Here is a 12,347-nt window from a genome sequence, read left to right on the forward strand (position 1 = left end):
AGTGTGAGCTTTCAACGGCATCTTCTGATATTCTCTGAGACGTCAAAGTCAGAGTTAGACAGGCTCCTCACATTTAAAGTCAACCTATTATAAGCTAAGTACTGTGTTGGCCAATATGGTTCCCATCACAACACACAAAGGGTTCAGACTTCAGAGGAAGGAAGCGGAGCCAGAGAATGTAACCAGTACTAAGATGTCAAGTGTTAGCAATCAGGTGTGTCTAGAACTGACTGTTACTTTAGAGAAGCCAATGAAACTAGGAAAAGGAACTATTCCAAGAGTACCATCAAGGCAAGCAGCAAGTTCATCAAGATCTTCTCCCAACATACCCCCATAGAACAATACCCATCACCCTGAAGGTCAGCACTAAGCAGTCCCATAAACTTAAGAATTAGTTTGTCAGGATCCTGACAATGAACCGATCACTAAAGAAACTAGTGGGCAAGGCCAGAAAAAGAGGTATTTTCTCACAATGAGAAATCAGTATCAAAGGGAGGGAGAAAGGGGTGCTGAACTCCATTTAATCACTATTTTATGAACCTGTACAAAGAATTTCACAGATAGTTTGTTAGAATGTACTTAAAAATTAGTGATTGGAAAAAGCCAATTCAAGTTTGGTTAAATAGTAAAAAAAAAAAAAATACTAAACTGATTTATATAACTCAGAAGATAAGTTGTAGGGAGGCTTAAGGCAAGACTTGATCCAGCATCACCAAGAATGAAATTCTCTCCTATATTTTTCCATTGCATCGGCACCCTCCTATTTTTGTGGCTGAAATTCAATCAGAGGCAAAGACTTCTGCCTAATCACCAAGTAAAAGGCCTAAACTTTATTTTGATTGGACCAACCTAAGTACATATCTGCTGTCCTACTTTCGTCTCTGTCACTGTGATTAAATGCCCTGTCAAATAGCAACCTAAGGAAGGAAGCGCTTATTCTAGCTCACAATTCCATATTACATTTTATTACTGCAGAGAAACCAAGGCTGCAGAAACTTGAAACAGTCACATCACAGCCAGTCAAGACCAGAGAGAAATGAACACATGCATGCCTCTAGTGCTTACGATACTGCCTAAACTCATACACTCAGCACCCAGAAACCAGAAATCTAGGGAATGGTGCCACCCACAGTGGGCTAGGTCTTCTCACATCAATGAACATAATCAAGACAACCCCCAACAGACATGCCTTTAGGCCAACCTGATCTGGACAACACCTCATTGAAACTCTCTTTCCAGGTGATTCAAGGTTGTGTCACGTTGACTGTTAAAATTAGCAGTCACACCTCCCCATGAGCTAATCATTATAGCCAGAGGATTGGGTTAGACCTAGGTCAATATCCAAGGAAACTGGTCATTGTGACAAAACATATGTGGTTATGGAAACATGTTTATAACTTATCTCTGGAGTTAAGGAATTATATTACCCTTCAAACCTCATTATAACACTATACAATATAAAACAAGATGGGATGGAGGTTTGGAAATAGCTAGCTGCATGTAAGTTAGAAAAGCATACCATAACCAGAGAGTTGCTTTATTATTATGGAATCAGAACAACGCAAGGCACACATACACATGTTCGCAGGGCATTAAGATAAATAGCAGGATTCACCCAACACTCAGCATGGATTTTCATGCTCAGTTGGGTACTAAATAACTTTTTTGTATATTCTTGTTTATTTATTTTTCTTTTAATATGTACATTCATTATATAAAATAATGGGTTCATATGACATTCTCATACATATATTTTATATTTTGGTCATATCCATACCCCATTTAGATTAAATGAGCTTACAACAGATAACTGGCACCCCATGTTTACTGTGACACTATTCATAACAGACAAGCTAAGGAATCAGCCTCAGTGTCCATCAACAGAGGAATAGATAAAGAAAATTTGGACTATATATGCACAAATTTTAAGCCATGTAGAAGAGTGAAGTTTATGTTATTTGTAGGAAAATGGATGGAACTGATCATCTTCTTGAGAACTAAAGTAGTCCCCCTTCCCGTATCATATCTTTAAAGCATTATTTATAACGACCCGGGACTACACCGAGATGAACGATCTGCAGAAACGCTTCGGGCCTCGTGGCCTGATGGTGCTCGGTTTCCCGTGCAATCAGTTCGGACATCAGGAGAATGCCAAAAACGAAGAGATTCTGGATTCCCTCAAGTATATCCGACCCGGTGGGGGGTTCGAACCCAACTTTACATTGTTCGAGAAGTGTGAGGTGAATGGTGAGAAGGCCCACCCGCTCTTTACTTTCCTGCGGGAGTCCTTGCCGGCACCCAGTGACGAGCCCACTGCGCTCATGACCGACCCCAAGTCCATCATTTGGTCTCCGGTGTGCCGCAACGACATTGCCTGGAACTTCGAGAAGTTCCTGGTGGGCCGCGACGGTGTTCCAGTGCGCAGATACAGCCGCCGCTTTTGCACCATCGACATCTAACCTGACATAGAAGCCCTGCTGGCCCAGCAGCCCAGCAGCTCCTAAGGTGTTCCTGGCATCCGGGTTTGGTGATCACTGGCTGCACTCTGGGGGGAGTTCTTCCATGATGGTGTTATCTCTAAATATGCATGGAGAAACACCTGATTTCCCGGGAAATCCCCTCGGATGGGCGCTGGTCTTGTCCGTCCCCGCTGCCTTGCTGCCTAAACAAAGGTGATTTTCACCACTAATAAAGAGCTGAATGTCAAGAACAAAAAAAAAAAAAAAAAGCATTATTTAAAGCATTATTTGTAACTTTTTAATGTTGATTGTGCATATGAGTAAAAGTGTGATGTTTGTCTTCCTGAGCTTGGCTGGTTACATGTTGTATGCTGACTAACACTTTTTCAGGTATATATCCTCGAGATGGATAGCTGAATCACATGGTAGTTCTGATTTTAGTTTTCTGAGAAACATTCACACTGACTTCTATCATGTCTGCTCTATCTTTTTTCATGAAACATATTTTGATCATATTCTTTTCCCACCCTCAACACCTCCCAATTATTTCTACCTCCCTAAACTCTCAACCTTCATGTTCTTTCTCTCTCTTAAAAAGCAAAACAAAACCAAAAAGCACACACACACACACACACACACACACACACACACACACACACACACACACATTAAAAACAAGCAAACAACAACAACAAAAAAAATCATCTGCAGCCAGGCATGGTGGTGCACAACTTTAATCCCAGCACTCAAGAGGCTGAGGCAGGTGGATCTCTGTGAGTTCAAAACCAGCTTGGTTTACAGGAGCAAGTTTCAGGACAGGCTCCAAAGCTACACAGAGAACCCCTGTCTTAAAAAAAAAAAAATCATCTGCATTTTGTGTTGGCCAACTATTCCTGAGAATTAGGCCTGCTGTGGAGTGTGGTTGATATGCCCAGTGTCATTCCAGCAAAGAAAACTGGTTTGGTTTTTTTCCCTCTCCCATCAGCTACCAATTGGAAATAGCTTCTTGTACCTGTGAGACACTGTATCCACTTCCATTCTTTGTGCTGAGGTTTTTGTCTAGCTAGAAGGTCTTGTGCAGGCTATCACATTCTCTGTGAGTTTACATCTGTATCAGCCCTGCTGTGTCTGAAAGATGCACTGTCCTTGGAGTCATCACCATGTCTGGCTCTCTCAAATTTTCCACCTCCACGTCCGCATAAATCCATGAGCCTTGAGGAGAGGGATGTGATAAAGACATCCCATCGAGGACTGAGTCCCCTTGTACACACCATCCAGTTGTAGGTCTCTGTGTTAAACTCCATCTACTGTGAGAGGCTTCTCTGATAAGGGTTGAGCAATGCACTGATCTATGGACATAGTAATATGTTCTCCAGGATCATTTTATTTCTACGTTCCTTTAGCAGAATAACAGTAGGTTTCACTCTGAGGTCCATGACCTGTCTAGCCTCAGTTTCCTGGCCTCATTTACAGTGTCAGATATGGATTCCATCTCATGGAATGAGCCTTCAATCCAACCTTTAAAAAACATTTGCTTACTTTCTTAGTTACTGTTCTATTACTGTGAAGAGACACAAGACCAAGTCAGCTTATAAAAGAAAGCATTTAATTGGGGGATTACTTACAGTTCCAGAGCGTTAGTCCATGAACATCATGGTGAGGAACATGGCAGCAGGCTGGCACGGGAACAAGAGCTGGGAGCTCACATCTGATCCACAAGTAGACAGAGAAAGGACCTGGTGTAGGCGTTTGAAACCTCACAGCTCACTTCCAGGTACACACTTCCTTCAATAAGACTAAACCTCCTAATTCTTCCCAAACGATTCCACTAACTGGGGACAAAACACTCAAACACAGGAGCCTAGGATGGCAATTCTCATTCAAACCGTCAGTTACTCCTGTAATGTTTGTGCAATATTGCACCAGTAGGTCTATCTTGCAGGCAGGTCACTACTGTAGTTCATGGCAAGGTTCACGATGACTTTTCTTCTCTGGTAACATGTATAGCACTTTTCCACACAATGAATGCTAGTCAGTAGGGATAAAGCTTCTAGTTGAGCACTAGCTCTATTTCTCCATGTTGGATGACATAACTAGGGGGTGTCTTTAGTAACTGGGTCTTACCATCAGGTTGCAGAGCATGACTAATAGCGTTGGCAGTAGCCAACAATGTTTATGGAGGGATCGGTGGGATTCCTTTGGCCAAAGTCTCAAAAAAGATTCAAGCCACTCCTGGCACTGAGTGTTTTATTTGGTAGCATATGATTTCTAATTAGGACATGGTCGCCCCCATTATATGGAAATTCCACTTAAACTCCTTACTTCTATAGTAGTAGGTTTTATCAGTGTGAATTGAAACTGAAAATAAGAAGGCAGATCTGAATGAACCCACTAAATGAGATTAAAAAAAAAAAGAGTAGTCAAATACATTGAGAAGGTGGAATGGTGATTTCTGAAAGCTGTGGGTGATTATTGCTAAGTGAGTGTAGATTTTTAAGTTTTTATACTGTGAAGCGAGTTGGTGATTATATAAAAACATAAATGTACTTATATGCTGAAATGCCCAGTTGAAATGTGAAAATGTTATATACATTGTTAGACATATTACCACATTTTTAAATTTTTCTTTAGACAAAGTTTCTCTGTGTGACAATCCTCGCTGTCCTGGAACTGACTTTGTAGACCAGGCTGGCCTTCTGCCTGCCTCTCCTTCCTGAGTGCTAGGATTAAAGACCTGCACCACCATGCATTTTTAAAAAAAAATGAATGGAAGGGTATGTAGTGGGCACACTTGGCAAACCTTGGAGTTACTAGGGATCTCTACTCCAATGTGTTATGCACTTACTTTGAAGTAAAATTATAAAAGACAAATAATTATGTTTGTGCTGCAAACTGATAGTGTCAAACAATGCTACACAAAGATGACGTATGTCAATACTTGAGTTCAAGGAACAAGATGCGCACTGTACATCATAATCTCCACTCCTTTGCCACCCAAGGGTCAAGCTGAGGATGTCATGCTTAAACCAGAACAGTTGAAAGCCATATGAACTGCACTCTAAATGAGAGACCTACCGAGACCTTCCTCTCATACATTCATAGCTGGGATATAACATTCACCTGACCTCGTGGTTTTGGAAGCAGGGCACAGTTTTTCCAACATGGCAAAACAATTGTTCTCAGTGCCTGTCTTCTGGGAGGTTTTCATAACAATAGTGGTGCCAACCAGCAGAAATTCAGGCTCTCTACAGGACCCACTTGTTACTGAACTATTTGAGTGAACATTGGTGGAGGCAGCCAGTAATGAAGCATATTTGTCTCTCTTCACAATCTCACATCCAAGTGGCTGGAGGAAGCCTCACTGAAGTCCCAAGTACTGACCAAAAGCATTATTCATATTTCCAAGGAAACTAACAAGATGGAGACAATGCATCACTAGTAGCCCCAGCAACAGTCTCAGAGGCCTGGAAAAGAGCCAGTGGTGTGACAGCAAGTGGAGCATGAGGCACGTCTACCAAGGTTGTGTGCCTGATACCAAGGATAAGACCACAGAACTGCAAGCAGCTTTCAATCATCTGAGCATAATAAACAGTGTTCCCCCACTCTGTTCCTGATCCAGCTGGGAGAACAAGGAAAGAGATACCATGATAAATGAAGACCCCATGGGAATAGGAAGAAGCAGAGTGCTAGAGAGGTCCCCAGAAATCCACAAAGATACCTCCACAATAGACAACTGGCAATGGTCAAGAGAAAGCCCGAACTGACCTACTCTGGTAATCAGATGGCTGAACACCCTAAATGTCATGATGGAACTCTCATCCAGTGACTGGTGGAAGCAGATACAGAGATCCACAGCCAAGCCCCAGGCAGAGCTCCAGCAGTCCAATCGGCCAGAGAGAGGAGGGATTATATGAGCAAGAGATATTGAGACCATGATTGGAAAAAGCACAGGGACAAAGAGCCAAACTCGTGGAAACACATGAACTGTGAACCAATAGCTGAGGAGCCCCCATGGAACTGGACCAGGCCCTCTGGATAAGTGAGACAGTTGATTAGCTTGAACTATTCAGAAGGCCCCCAGGCAGTGGGACCGGACCTGTCCTTGGTGCAGGAGCTGGCTTTTTGGAACCTAGGGCCTATGCTGAGACACTCTGCTCAGCCTGGGTGAAGGGAGGAGGGAACTGGACCTGCCTCAACTGAATGTACCAGGCTGAGCTGAATCCCCAGGGGAGACCTTGCCTTGGAGAAGGTGGGAATGGGGAGTTGATTGGGGGGGAGGGCTGGGGGGTAGGAGGAGAGAGGACAGGGGAATCTGTGGCTGATATGTAAAATTAAATATATATATATATATATATATATGAAACAGTGTTCCACACTGTTCTTTATCATGTTCACTCTGATTTCTCTGTACTCTGTGACTCCTGCATATCTGATCCTTAAACTCTAAAACTCAGAGGATGTGGCTCAATGTTTGTACTTAAAGGGCAACTTTCCCTTACTTCTTAGAACTCTTAGGGATTGAATTGTCATAGTCTGTCCTGGAATTTCCATTTCCTAAAGGGGAAAGCAAGTCCTTCATATGTAAGATATTGGCTAATGATGAATTGGTGTTTTGAGCTTGGTAGTGAGTACAAGGCTTAACATACCTATTCTTTATGATGGTCATATATTATTATTGGCATGGTAACTTCAGTGATGGGAGACAAGTATAAGGCACAGCAGGAAAGTGTATGTATCAGATTCTCAGGCCCGTAACACATTGGCACAAGTACAACTGTTGCCAATTTACAAAAGAGGAAGCTGAAGCCTAAAGTGTTTACTTAATAATTGGCCCAGGATCAGATGGCTAAGAAAGAGTAGAGTGAGTCAGGTTGAGATCTGTTAGATAAACACACAAAACAAGGGCTGAGGATGCAACTCAGATGGTAAAGTGCTTGCTTGGCATGCACAAAGTCCTGTGTTCAACCCCCAGGACTACATAAAACCGGGGGACATGGTGGCACATGCCTCTGATCTCAGCACTCAAGAGATGGAGCCAGAGGAACAGGAGTTCGAGGCCAGCCGCAGCAATGAAGCAACGCAGAGGTTAGTCTGGGCTATATAAGATCCTTAAAAAACAACTTGATTTTTAGGGGTCATAGTTAAACAGAATTGTATCTTTGTTGGACCAGTGAAGTTTTCATGTATTTTCCATATTTTGAGTACTTCTCCAAGAGGCATCCAGACAAAGCTGGATGTTAGAAGTGCATGTATTTTACATATTAGGTTAAGTAGATAAAAAAAAAAAAAAAAAAAAAAAACTTGCACTAGAACTTCCATAATATCCACTGTGACTAGGGCAGTCTATCTTGCCAGAGAAGGGGATAATTAATATGTAAATCTCCATCTTTCCAACCTGAGATTTTAAAGCCTTCTTCAAATAACTGTGACATAAAATTCTGTTTTGATTGAGTTACTTAATTCTGTGAGCCTCAGTTTTTCCATCTGTAAACTGAGCATAATAATATGAAGTTATTAGTTATTATTTTATCTTATCATTTGAATAAGCATGTCATTGTGGTTTTAATATTTTATTTCTAAATGTAGCTAAATACATTGAATATGCTTGTCATTGTTTCTATATCTTCTTTAATAAGCTGTTTAAAATTTTTAGGCCGGGCGGTGGTGGCGCACGCCTTTAATCCCAGCACTCGGGAGGCAGAGCCAGGCGGATCTCTGTGAGTTCGAGGCCAGCCTGGGCTACCAAGTGAGTTCCAGGAAAGGCGCAAAGCTACACAGAGAAACCCTGTCTCGGAAAAAAAAAAAAAAATTTAACTGATTTTTTTATTTGGCTTGTTTTCCATTATTTTCAAGTAAATGCTAGACATATACTACGTGTTGGTGAAGATACAGAACCAGTGTGGATATCAGACATTTCTGTTAGGAATATAAAATGGTACAACCACTTGCTACTTGGCAAATAGTGACCCTACTTCTGGTTTACCCAAAAGAAATGAAAACATATAAAAAAAAATCACCTTCACACAAATTCTTAAAACATTTTTATTGATGCCATCCCCAAATAGAAGTAAGTAAAGTGCTCGCCAATAAGTAAATAAACAAGTTGTATATTCAGTATTAGCCATTCATATAAAGAAACAAAGCACTGTTATATACTGCAACATGGATGAGTCTCAAAGTAGTTGTGCTGAGTAGAAAAGCCACACAGAAGAATGTGCACTGTATGATCCCATTTATATGAAACCTTTAGAAAATGCGAGTTAATCTAAGAGACATAAGTAGTAGGTGCTTAGGGATGGCAGGGATGGAGGGAAGGAACACAAAAACACAAGGAGACATCCGGGGGTGGAGGACAGTCATTGTCTTCATCATGGTGGCAGTTTTCTGGATGTGCATCATAAGTGCCAAAATATACCAAACCATGACTTTAAATATGTAGACTTGATTATATGTCAATCATGTCTCAAAAAAAAAAAAAACCTTTAAAAACTTTCAGTGGCATTCTGAAATTTCATCCTATAACTATTTTTTTTTAGGGGAAGGAAGTTTTCTTGGGATTGAACCCAGGGCCTCATGCATGCTAGCCAAGCATTCTACCACTGAGTTATGCCTCCTGCCCAGCACATAAATATTTCTTATGTCTCTCTTTTATGGTAAACTATTATCTAAATTAATAACATTTGTCATCACTAAAATTAGTTTTTCTATACTACATAAATATTTCAAATAAAATAAAAAAAGAAACTTTAAAATATATTAGTCTCCCAACATTCCCTTTTCCCTGTGAAGTACTCCTGAATCAGAGAAATGATATCAGTGTTCATGCTGTGGGACACAGCCCTGTCTTCCTGGCAACTGATGACAGGTCACTAAAAATGAGAAATAAAGGCATCAACATTCCAGAGGAAGATCCATAACAATCTGCTTCTGAGGCCCCTGAGATCCATGGCTTGTATCATCAAACTGCTTGCTGCTTCAACTCCTAAATTTCAGGATCTGACTGTTCATCCAATAAATTCTAGCCAGAATCTGTTTGTGTTGTCTGCAACTGAGAGAGAGAGAGAGAGAGAGAGAGAGAGAGAGAGAGAGAGAGAGAGAGAGACAGAGAGAGTTAAATAGATATTTAATTCATGTCTTTGATGTTTATTGTATTTTCTATCACAAACAGCCACACAACTATTTAAAACATAAGGTGCTCAAACAGCTAGGAAGCACATTCATCCACTCTTCCTTGAATAAACTTTAATTCAATTGTGCACTGTCGGCCAGATACCATACCAGATATTTTCACAGGTCATTCAAATCTACCTCTATAGCAGGCTTACATTCATGTTGAGAAAGCTCAGACTAAGGAGCCTCAGTTACTTAATGTCAAAGAGTTTCTAGTTGGTACTGGATTCAGGATATGTAATGCCTGCTTAACTTCAGAAGCCATACTTGCCCCAGTCTCCACATTCTAGTCCAGGGAGGGTATGCTTTTATTCCAAGAGTGAGATTACAATGTCCAACCACTGTGGCCTGTGGCTCTGGGGGGGGGGGGGGGCAGGCATCCAGATTCCTAGCCTTGATTCCGCTTCATGTGTGACAAGAATGTCCTCTGACTACAGCTCGAGAGGTCTTGACACTACAGGACTTGTGCCCTAGGAGCAGATGACTATCTCCTTTGAAACTCAGGGACATTCAGGGTTGTTTTATTCTGGTCCTGATGTCTGTTATCTAGTAATAAAACTTACTATTTAGTGACCAAGAAATTGCAAAACCCTGAAAGTAAAACTGACCAACCATAGGAAATGACCAAGCAATGCCTCCCCTAGTCACACATCAAAACATATCGGCTGTGGCACTCTTCTGAGAGCTCACTTGGGGCGCCTCTGGAAAGCTTAGGCTTGAAGCTGCACAATTCCTGTTGTCCTGGCTCAGCCTGAAGATCTCCCACTGCTTTCCTTCCCTCAGGGAGACAGGTCCACTCGAGCAGAGAGGTTCATTTTTTATTTTATAGGTTGTTTAATTTAAATATACTAGTCGAGTTTAAAATAAAACAAAATGAATGGAGGGAATACCTAGATTCTCACATGATATATTTGTCTTTTTGATCTGTAAAAATATGGAGATTACCCAAAGCTCATGTATACCAAAAATCATCATGGTATCATTTGCAAGAAAAAACTGAAATGAACAATGAATGAGTAATGTTAACCAAAAGAATATCCATATTTTAAAAAACTGAACATATAAAAGTATCTCAAACTGAAACTACAGAGGGTGATATTTGTGATTTGCTAAATGATTAGAACTAGAGAGTTGGTGAGATGGCTCAGTGGGTAAGTGTATTGGCCACTATATTTGATGACCACTCCTGGAATCCACAAGGTGAGAGAAGAGAATGCAAAAATAGGTGGGTGCCTAGGTGTAATAGCACGCTCTTGTAATTTCAGGACTTGGGAGGCTGAGGTAAAAGGACCCAAGTTCTAGGACAGCCTAGGGTACATAGTTAGATCTTGTCACACACATACAAAAATATTTAAAAATAGGTGTTAAGCTTGACCTAAAAATGTGTACGCTGTTTGTTAATGTACGTGGGCTAGGAAGAGAAGACGCAAAATGCTAACAATATTGATGCCTGAGTACTCAATGAAATTCTTTGCATCTTCCTTTTATATTTTATCCCTTATTAAACACATATATGCTAAATACAATATTAAGTCCCAAAACAGAAAAAAATCCATTATTTGAAAGGCTCATTAAATCTGAAAAAGTGTAGCTTACTTAATAATGTACCAATGGCAATACCTTAGTTTAGTAAATGCATATAGCTATATAAGATGTTAACATTAAGGAAAACTATATAAAAGGTATACGGGAACTCATGATGTACTAGCAATGCAGTTCTTCTAGAAATAAATATGTGTCTGTATCTATATGGCATATAGACACAGTATGAACTGAAACAATGTAGCATATACGGGCAGCTTTATTTCCTGTACGTATCTTGTTCTTCCAACTAGAGTGTAATTTCTATTGCCCAGAGTTTCCTCCAGATTAACACATATGCCAGTGTAGACAAAGACTATGCAAGTATGGAGACAAGCTAATTGACTGATTGACTTGTCTTCAAAAAAGACTAAAAGAGATACAAAAATCATTGTAATGTTACTTTCCTCCCTCTTTCAAGAGTTTGCAATTATTTCCAAATGTATTTTAGATGAATGGTAGAAAATATTAACAAATTAATTAATTTTAACTGGATGAGACTACATTATAAGTGAAAGATGTGTGACATTTGCATTTACATGGTTCACTTTAAATATTAATAATCATTATGCTAATCATTCTGAAGCAATACCTAACAAGTATCAGTAAAGGCTCTACTCCAATTATTTCCAAGCATTCTTCTCCCACTTAGACTCTCAACTACACACATTGTTTTCTTCCCTAAAAGTTACATAAACAATAAAATGCTTCCCAGAAGTTCAAGACCAATTTGCTAAAACATAGAGGCAAAAAAAAATCACATGAATTGTATCAATAAAGACACTGCATCTTCATTAACTGTAGCAAGTAATTCATTGACACAAAAAGGCTCTAATATTTATAACTGGTTTATTGTTTGCCTTTTAATAGTAAATTTGTGTTATTTAAGGTGGTCCCCGGAAGGCCTTACTAGCTTACCTGCTAACATGATTTCCTGAGCGGAAGAGGAAGAGGGGCAGGCACAGGAAGGGCTCTGGGAGACACAAAGTGGTTAGTCCCGGTTGATTTCAACGGCCTGTGTCCATCGAGTGTCGGCCTGTGCGCACCTGCAGGCAAGGGAGACTGAGAGCCTGTGTGAGAAGGGCTTGGCTACAGTTGTGAGTTCTTGGTGCAGAACCCTACAGTCTGCCTATTGAA

General features: G+C 40.5%; 1 protein-coding gene and 1 pseudogene across 9 annotated transcripts in view; one reads left to right on the plus strand and one right to left on the minus strand.

The window, feature by feature from the left end:
• Positions 1-2,048: 2,048 nt before the first annotated feature.
• Positions 2,049-2,722, plus strand: LOC102916472 (glutathione peroxidase 1 pseudogene; annotated as a pseudogene).
• A 5,763-nt stretch (positions 2,723-8,485) lies between these two features.
• The window catches only part of Caap1 (caspase activity and apoptosis inhibitor 1), a 100,693-nt gene continuing 96,831 nt past the window's right edge, over positions 8,486-12,347 (minus strand). For 3 of the 9 annotated variants that reach the window (XR_013049206.1, XR_013049216.1, XR_013049211.1), the window contains 2 exons: positions 12,129-12,272; positions 8,486-9,507 (listed from right to left, as the gene is read on the minus strand). The gene's annotated coding sequence lies outside the window, so the exon portion shown is untranslated. Of the gene's footprint in view, positions 9,508-12,128; positions 12,281-12,347 lie in introns of all 9 variants that reach the window. The other 6 variants (XR_013049208.1, XR_013049215.1, XR_013049207.1 and 3 more) reach the window with 4 other exon arrangements.

The sequence above is a fragment of the Peromyscus maniculatus genome, chromosome 2 (assembly GCF_049852395.1).
Source record: "Peromyscus maniculatus bairdii isolate BWxNUB_F1_BW_parent chromosome 2, HU_Pman_BW_mat_3.1, whole genome shotgun sequence".
NCBI classification, from domain to species: domain Eukaryota; kingdom Metazoa; phylum Chordata; class Mammalia; order Rodentia; family Cricetidae; genus Peromyscus; species Peromyscus maniculatus.